Source organism: Oculina patagonica, chromosome 5 (assembly GCF_052425735.1).
Source record: "Oculina patagonica isolate OP01 chromosome 5, crgOcupat, whole genome shotgun sequence".
Taxonomy (NCBI): domain Eukaryota; kingdom Metazoa; phylum Cnidaria; class Anthozoa; order Scleractinia; family Oculinidae; genus Oculina; species Oculina patagonica.
In genome coordinates this window covers 24,886,631-24,896,796 of record NC_135762.1, presented here as the reverse complement: position 1 = coordinate 24,896,796, position 10,166 = coordinate 24,886,631, and positions in this window count along the sequence as shown.

The window sequence follows — 10,166 nt, the reverse complement described above, 5'->3', positions numbered from 1 at the left end:
ATATTGCAAGTGTGTCCCTTGTTGACCAGTGTCGCAGAAATTCTGCAACTCTTGTTGACCGGTGTCGCAGAAATTCTGCAACCTCTGATGAACAGTGTTGTAAAAATTCTGCAACCCCAAAGACTGATCTAGTGAAGTCTCAAAGAATAAACAAAATTATCTTTTAGTCATTTATTTAAATCTGGCTTTATTTGGTGTATAAAACTTTGACGTTTTTTTCAATAATGGAAAAATCAATTAATCTCAATTTACTGCCAACAATGTCACCAATAACAATATCATAACACCAAAAACTTAAAAAAAGCATTAACTACAAACTTCTCTAGAATAATGATTGCTCTAATAGAAAAAATTCATATTATTTCATGATCCTTTTGGTTCTTTCACTACGGCCTTGAGCAAAACAAGCAAGAATTAATGCTCCATATCATTGTACAAGTGAACATATCAAGTGAAAAGCACTTGTAAAGGTCAGGCACATTCAGACAAAAAAGACTGGAGGTGATGTACTGGTTAAAGATCCTACACTGTAGTCAGTCTCCGCCATTTGCTCTTCTATCAAAATTCAGACATGTTGAATGTTAAAAAGAAATCCTTGTTCATTCCTGTATGTTTGGTTTACTGAGGTCTTAAACTGCCACAGCTGCTTTTTAAAAGTATCTGTTCTTATTTTGACTAGTCATTCTACCATTCTCCAGGTAGTTTGAAGTGACATTTATCAGTTGCACTTAAAGGAACCTAGTCAGCCTCTGTCATTTTCAATTCTATTCAAATTTTGAAAACTGTATGGCAAAGCAAAATCTTACTGCCATTGAATTCTTTTTTAAAATTACTTTTGGCAGTTTCACATTTATTTATTTCCTTTTAACACCAACGTCAATTACAGCATCCCCTTCGCGTGACAAATGCTTAACAAGCCATGTGAAGGCTTGCAGTGGAATTGGCTCCTCTGAGGCTCTGTGCTTAACAAACACCACATTATCACTACATTCCACTGCCAAATGCCGCAAGCTGATTTTTCTTGATACTGTCCAGTGCCCAACCACAAAGGTATTCAGCACTTCCTTTAAATATGGTCCTATTAAAAAAAGGTTTACAGTGAGTTTACCAGACTACACACAAAAGCTTACAGTGCTGTGTGCAACTAGCTGTTGCCAGAAATGTTACATCTGTACCATACTAATACCGTAAATGATCTAATAAACGCCCTCTCTCAAATAAACGCCTCGTATCTAATAAACGCCTCCCCCGAGGGGTAAAGTTTGTATTAGACGCCCCCCCTCTAATAAACGCCCCGTGTCTAATAGACGCCCTCTAAGGATCACCTCAAAAACCAAGGAAACGCTCTATATATTAACTTAGATTGACTTGGATATCGATGCCAACATCGTTGAACCGGATGACGATGAAGACATTGATATCGAGCTATCAACAGCATCTCTAAGCTTTGTATTAGCGCAGATTTTTTTGTTTTCCTGACGTTATTACAGTAAAAATGAATAAACGCCTCTCTCTAATAAACGCCTCATATCTATTTAACGCCCCCCTCAGGACCCCTAAAATTTAATAGACGCCCCGGGCGTTTATTAGATCATTTACGGTAGGAGCATTTTGGCTAACATTTTAAAACTTTACAACAATCACTAGTGGCCACATCAAATCCACAAATCAGAACTCAGTCGTGGTAATGCTTGGTTTGCGACCTAAAAATACATAAAAAAAGGTTTTTGGCACCAATACTTCAGAGGTTAGATAATAAAATATTATAGATTTGCAGGAGTGATAGTCAACTCAGTTGCATCTTGTTTACTATTCACTAATGCCAATCGCACTGTTATTATCTAACAAACTAGCCCTGGATGAGTTATAATTAGCTATTCTAATAGAACTTTTTGACCAGAATATAATTTCACTGTTTATTACCTCCACTTTCCCCTTCAATTCGAGGTCGCTCCTGGACATAAAAAATGCCCCGTTTGTGCTTTCAAAGTAGCACCTTCTTGAATCATGGTATCCTTACGCCTCTTGGCATCGTCCACTGTAGTAAAAAGGACCACATTGAAGGAGGTCAACTTTGTGAAGTTCAGTCGATTCACAAGAGCGATGACATCAGAGGCATTCTGTGAAAAACAATTAAAGGAATTTTCAATATATTATGAAGGACTAGGTGTGGTATGACAATATATGATGATTTTGGAATGGTCTCGAGCTCTTTATATTTTTTCTTTCAGAAATGTGATTAAAAAACAGTACAATGTTCGCAAATCAAATAAAACTGAGCCACAACATGAACATGTATCAAATAAATTTCCAGACTGTTGAATCCAAAAATTATCATATGAGGTTTCAAAAGTACAATGCTAATATGCTACAGGAAATATACTAGAATATACTAGAATTAAGTTGTTTACCTTTACAATAAACAGGGTATTAAAAGGTATCCACTAGTCAGCCTGCGTGCAGCCGTCTTCCATTTCCTTGACGGCTGCACGCAGGCTAGCCAATAGTATTTTGACAGCTGATAGCCGTTGGGGTGAGGGGGTGGATCTGCCAGCATTTTATGTGAAGCTCTATCTTGTTCAAAGGATATTCCTTCGGCGCTGTTACTTCCCATTCCACAGAAGAACTTCAATTTTAGAGTAGGGAGGAATTTCACTACTTTCGTTTAGCATTAAAAGGTTAGTCTTACTACTATTTTGGGGGGTTAGCTTTATTCTTTGAGAAGGATAGTTCAATTTAAAACCAAAAATTGAAAGCACTAGGTTTATCATTTAATATATCACAAATGCAGCCTTAGTGTTAACGCAAGAGGAAAGTTAGCGAGTTAGCGCTTACTGGATAATAAGCGTAAAGTTGAGGAGGAGAGAGGGAAGGGGGGTGTGTTTAACTAACAGTCCACCTTGAGCAAAAGCCAAAATTCGCCGCATAAAAGTATGATTCCATCATGGAGAGGTGATAGCATTAACAAACACGAGGAAAAAATTCTCAGGTAGTAAACACGATTGGCACTCCGTTTGCTAAATTCGTCGTAATGAGGCAATAGCTTTTCTGGAAATTATACGCCTTGTTCAAGTCGAACGAAGCAAGGGACGGCTGTCATCGAGACGAAATTGCACTCAGAGTCGGTGAAGTTTATTGAAGTTCAAAACGACAAGATCAAGATTAAAAGATAACAAACTTACCTGAAATGCTTAACCTTATTTTACGTCGAACACTGAATGAAATTGTGTCAGTTTTCTGGTTTTTCCGTAAACTAATTGCTGATTTTCGTCTTTGTTCGGTCGCTCTGGTTGTACATTTACAAGACCTTACCTTTTTAATTAAACTTTTCACTCGCGGCGTCTAAAATCTATATCATAAAGCAAAGAAAGAAGCCAAAGCCATGTTTTATTCTGTCATAAAACACTCCGGGCATTTGAGAACACTCGAGAAATGTAGAAAACATTCGCCTGCGGCTCATGTTTTCTACATTTCCCTCGTGTTCTCAAATGCCCGTCGTGTTTTATGACAGTATAAAACATAGCTTAGGCTTCTTTATTTGTTAAACAATTTTTTTCTTTGGTATTGATTCTTCTGGCTTTTTATATTTCTCAGAAGCAATCAAACTGATCTCATCTGTAAAGGAATAAACGAAGAGAATTTTAGTCGCGAAAACTGTCATCATCGTTAAAAAAGAGGAACCTAATCTCAAAAGCCGCAATTTTTAGAAAGTGAAAGCAGCTGTAACCCTGCTTTTCAGTGAAACTTCCTTCGATTTAGACATTTCCAGCCACTCCAGTCCCCCTGTAGAGCAACGAGTAGCTTTTTGCTGATACTTTAAAGAAGTATTTAAAGTGAGACGTTAGTTAATTATGTGGTACCCGGTCATGAGTTATGCTAAAAACATGAACTTAGTAATGGACCGTTAACAAACTTGCTAATTGAATTTATAGTATTAAAGATCGTCTTACAATAAACAGGGTATCAAAAGCTAGTTACTAGTCAGCCTGCGTGCAGTCGTCTTCCATTTCCTTGACGGCTGCACGCAGGCTAGCCAATAGTCTATTTAAATAATAGTATTTTGACAGCTGATAGCCGTTGAGGTGAGGGGGTGGATCTGCCAGCATTTTATGTGAAGCTCTATGTTGTTCAAAGGATATTCCTTCGGCGCTGTTCCTTCCCATTCCACAGAAGAACTTCAATTTTAGAGTAGGGAGGAATTTCACTACTTTCGTTTAGCAATAAAAGGTAAGTCTTACTACTATTTTGGGGGGTTAGTTTTATTCTTTGAGAAGGATAGTTTAATTTAAAACCAAAAATAAAAAGCACTTGGTTTATCATTTTTTATATTACAAATGCAGCCCTGGTGTTAACGCAAGAGGAAAGTTAGCGCTTACTGGATAATAAGCGTAAAGTTGAGGAGGAAAGAGGGAAGGGGGGTCTGTTTAACTAACGGCCTACCTATTTTATATGATATTATAATATAGATAGGAGTCTACGCGCGCTCTGATTGGCTAAAAACCTATGTTTTATCAGAGTATAAAACATAGAAAAATCATGTTTTATTGTTTTTCGTCAGCTTCCCTCGAGTGCTTCGCGCGTCGTTGACTGTTCGTTGGCTATAACCACGAATGGAATAAATGTTTTATTAAATTCCTAGTATATATCCACTGGACATTTCATTTTGATGTAAACGAAGTGAAATATAATTAGGCGGGAAAAATTGCGGCGCAGTGTTCACTTCTTGAGTTGAATAAAACTCGGAAGGAAGCGAGCGAGAGAGTTTTCTTTCGAAGTTTTTCTTCGAAAATCTCCTTTTAAATCCTCTATTCATGCTGGAAAACTGTCAGAACAATTAAGGTTTATGGGAAGATCCGAGGCAATAGCTTTTCTGGAAATTATACGCCATGTTCAAGTCGAACTAAGCAAGGGACCGCTGTCATCGAGACGAAATTGCACTCAGAGCCGGTGAAGTTTATTGAAGTTCAAAACGACAAGATCAAGATTGAAAGGTAACAAACTTACCTGAAATGCTTAGCCTTATTTTACGTCGAACACTGAATGAAATTGTGTCAGTTTTCTGGTTTTTCCGTAAACTAAATAATGATTTTCGTCTTCTTGTTCTGTCGCTCTCGTTGTACATTTACAAGACCTTATCTTTTAAATTAAACTTTTCACTCGCGGCGTCTAAAATCTATATCATAAAGCAAAGAAAGAAGCCAAAGCCATGTTTCATTCTGTCGTAAAACACTCCGGGCATTTGAGAACACTCGAGAAATGTAGAAAACATTCGCCTGCGGCCCATGTTTTTGTACATTTCCCTCGTGTTCTCAAATGCCCGTCGTGTTTTATGACAGTAAAAAACATAGCTTAGGCTTCTTTATTTGTTAAACAATTTTTTTTCTTTGGAATTGATTCTCCTGGCTTTTTATATTTCTCAGAAGCAATCAAACTGATCTCATCTGTAAAGGAATAAACGAAGACAATTTCAGTCGCGAAAACTGTCATCATCGATAAAAAAGAGGAACCTAATCTCAAAAGCCGCAATTTTTAGAAAGTGAAAGCAGCTGTAACCCTGCTTTTCAGTGAAACTTCCTTCGATTAAGACATTTCCAGCCACTCCAGTCCCCCTGTAGAGCAACGAGTAGCTGGCTGACACTTTAAAGAAGTATTTAAAGTGGGACGTTAGTTAATTATGTAGTACCCGGTCATGAGTTATGCTAAAAACATGAAGGTGGTATTGGACCGTTAACAAACTTGCTAATTAACAATTAGACTACGAGCCCGAGTTTTCTATGAGCAAATAGTCAACGAGGCGTAGCCGAGTTGACTATCATTCATAGAAAACGAGGGCGAGTAGTCTAATTGTTTTAGTAGAAACTCTAAAGGATTGCAGTCCAAAACCTACAATATTGTGCACTTTGAAGACAAAAATCAAGAAAATTTACCGCTTAAAGAGCTACTCGCGCGCGCGACTGTTTTCTATCGGCGAATAGAAAACAGTGGGAGAACCAATCAGATTCGTGGATTTCCAATAGAACACAGCTGAATTTCTACTAAGTATTTATAGTATTAAAGATCGTCTTACAATAAACAGGGTATCAAAAGCTACAATCTTTGACAAAAGTAGTTGACACATTGGCTTCGCTCTGCGGTTTTTATGACAAATTTACCACTAGTTTATAAATTTCATGACTCTCTGCTAAAATACCCCCCTCCCCCCATCCAATGTTGTAAAATGGTAGCAAAGGACTCTTAGAAACAAACTACAACATTGATTGGGGGGAGGGGGGTTGGAAAGTGGGGCAAAAGGATGAAATTGGTCCATATAACAATAAAAAAGGGCGTAAATTGACAATGTGTCAACACTTTTGTCAATGATTGTCCGAGGTGCAAAACGGAATATATCTTAAGAACAGCGCGTAATGTCCAATCGGCATTGATGCTGTATTAGTTGGTTTCTAATTAGAGGCCATTAACGAATTTGACGATAACGCAATCAAAGGGTCAAAAATGGAATAAATTGAGGCAAAATGTTTATCGCTGCTGTAATTGATGAAGAAACTCCTGCATTTACCTGATTATTTCTGATGTGAAAATGGTTGAAAAAGAAGAAAATTATGTTGAACTAATGACACGTTTCCTAGCCTTTGGCATATAGCATAGAGGTGTCTGAAGACATTAAACTGCGAGGAGGTCACGCACGCAAATCATCGTTCGAGACGATCAAAGAAATATAAAGCCCGTGTTTACTGCCCATTTCATTTCCAAATGCCAGTTTATGGAATAATGAAAGAAATTTCACCGTTAGGCGAATAACTGTTATGTCAAAGTAACAATGCGCTTATGCAATGTAATATACCTTGTGACATATCCAACGCAGTTGGATGAAGCGTGACAAGTGCGCGTGACAGCTCCAATTGTTGTTACTTCATGTTTTATTGACGCTTCTTTTAAGCATTTCTTTAAACATGAAAAGCTAACTTAAGATACGAAAGTCTTCATTGTCTCTTTTTCTACTATAAACAGCCTTCAGCAAGCCCAAAAGGTGTCTACCTTTTGAAATTTCACGGTTAACCACGGTTAACCACGGTTAACCATCAGTAAACAAAGAACATTCCTAATCCTTTCTAGACTGATGGTTAACCGTGGTTAACCGTGGTTAATCGTTCAAATTTACAGATTTTGGCGAATTGTGTGGCCAAGAACCATTCTAGCGAGATAATTTTGACAAAGAGTCCTTTACCTCTGGTTTTCTTAGGGAATTTCAGCGACAAATGGGAGTATTTCCTAGCCTCACGATATCGTACATCTTGTTAAACATTAATCTCAACCGCCCGGGAATTTGGTTTCGCGCTAGAGAGAACGTGTATTGCTGCTTTTTCTTAAAATGAGCCGGCCGCTTTGTAACAATGAAACGAACATAGTTAACAGGAATATCACTGCGGAGGCCCCGCTTAACACTTTTAAACAAGAAAATAAATAATACGACCCTAGATAGTCACGCGCTAAGAACCATGCACGGGATCTGAACCCGTTTTGTCTTTATTTTCTCAACTGAAGACATTATTTTTAACTTCAAATAATCAAAACTACTCTAACGCCACACATTTAGCGTGCTTTCTAGAAATAAACCTGTTAGAGCTAAGATAGGTAACGGGTATCCTTTCTTTTCACTCAAATAGACCTCAGACAATCTTTGACAAAAGTAGTTGACACATTGGCTTCGCTCTGCGGTTTTTATGACAAATTTACCACTAGTTTATAAATTTCATGACTCTCTGCTAAAATACCCCCCTCCCCCCATCCAATGTTGTAAAATGGTAGCAAAGGACTCTTAGAAACAAACTACAACATTGATTGGGGGGAGGGGGGTTGGAAAGTGGGGCAAAAGGATGAAATTGGTCCATATAACAATAAAAAAGGGCGTAAATTGACAATGTGTCAACACTTTTGTCAATGATTGTCCGAGGTGCAAAACGGAATATATCTTAAGAACAGCGCGTAATGTCCAATCGGCATTGATGCTGTATTAGTTGGTTTCTAATTAGAGGCCATTAACGAATTTGACGATAACGCAATCAAAGGGTCAAAAATGGAATAAATTGAGGCAAAATGTTTATCGCTGCTGTAATTGATGAAGAAACTCCTGCATTTACCTGATTATTTCTGATGTGAAAATGGTTGAAAAAGAAGAAAATTATGTTGAACTAATGACACGTTTCCTAGCCTTTGGCATATAGCATAGAGGTGTCTGAAGACATTAAACTGCGAGGAGGTCACGCACGCAAATCATCGTTCGAGACGATCAAAGAAATATAAAGCCCGTGTTTACTGCCCATTTCATTTCCAAATGCCAGTTTATGGAATAATGAAAGAAATTTCACCGTTAGGCGAATAACTGTTATGTCAAAGTAACAATGCGCTTATGCAATGTAATATACCTTGTGACATATCCAACGCAGTTGGATGAAGCGTGACAAGTGCGCGTGACAGCTCCAATTGTTGTTACTTCATGTTTTATTGACGCTTCTTTTAAGCATTTCTTTAAACATGAAAAGCTAACTTAAGATACGAAAGTCTTCATTGTCTCTTTTTCTACTATAAACAGCCTTCAGCAAGCCCAAAAGGTGTCTACCTTTTGAAATTTCACGGTTAACCACGGTTAACCACGGTTAACCATCAGTAAACAAAGAACATTCCTAATCCTTTCTAGACTGATGGTTAACCGTGGTTAACCGTGGTTAATCGTTCAAATTTACAGATTTTGGCGAATTGTGTGGCCAAGAACCATTCTAGCGAGATAATTTTGACAAAGAGTCCTTTACCTCTGGTTTTCTTAGGGAATTTCAGCGACAAATGGGAGTATTTCCTAGCCTCACGATATCGTACATCTTGTTAAACATTAATCTCAACCGCCCGGGAATTTGGTTTCGCGCTAGAGAGAACGTGTATTGCTGCTTTTTCTTAAAATGAGCCGGCCGCTTTGTAACAATGAAACGAACATAGTTAACAGGAATATCACTGCGGAGGCCCCGCTTAACACTTTTAAACAAGAAAATAAATAATACGACCCTAGATAGTCACGCGCTAAGAACCATGCACGGGATCTGAACCCGTTTTGTCTTTATTTTCTCAACTGAAGACATTATTTTTAACTTCAAATAATCAAAACTACTCTAACGCCACACATTTAGCGTGCTTTCTAGAAATAAACCTGTTAGAGCTAAGATAGGTAACGGGTATCCTTTCTTTTCACTCAAATAGACCTCAGACAATCTTTGACAAAAGTAGTTGACACATTGGCTTCGCTCTGCGGTTTTTATGACAAATTTACCACTAGTTTATAAATTTCATGACTCTCTGCTAAAATACCCCCCTCCCCCCATCCAATGTTGTAAAATGGTAGCAAAGGACTCTTAGAAACAAACTACAACATTGATTGGGGGGAGGGGGGTTGGAAAGTGGGGCAAAAGGATGAAATTGGTCCATATAACAATAAAAAAGGGCGTAAATTGACAATGTGTCAACACTTTTGTCAATGATTGTAGCCACTAGTCAGCCTGCGTGCAGCCGTCTTCCATTTCCTTGACGGCTGCACGCAGGCTAGCCAATAGTCTATTTTATTATTCAACAAATGCGCGCGCTGCCCATATATGGTCAAAATGTTAACGTTATCAGTCATCTGTACATAACAGATGTCCTGCGATATACGTAGGTTGCGAAGATTCGTCCGAATTCTTGTAAAGCTTTACCTTTACCTTTTAAGCGCTGCATAATTACAGTTTTTCTTTCTGCAGAATGTGCTTCGTTGACAATTTGTTGAATAATAAAACAATTATTCTACTCAATCTTGCGGAATATCGTCTGATTTTAGCCAACTCGGCCTACGGCCTCGTCGGCTAAGTATCAGGCGATATTCCGCGCGATTTCGCAGGATAATTGTTAAATAATAGTATTTTGACAGCTGATAGGCGTTGAGGTGAGGGGGTGGATCTGCCAGCATTTTAAGTGAAGCTCTATGTTGTTCAAAGGATATTCCTTCGGCGCTGTTACTTCCCATTCCACAGAAGAACTTCAATTTTAGAGTAGGGAGGAATTTCACTACTTTCGTTTAGCAATAAAAGGTAAGTCTTACTACTATTTTGGGGGGTTAGTTTTATTCTTTGAGAAGGATAGTTCAATTG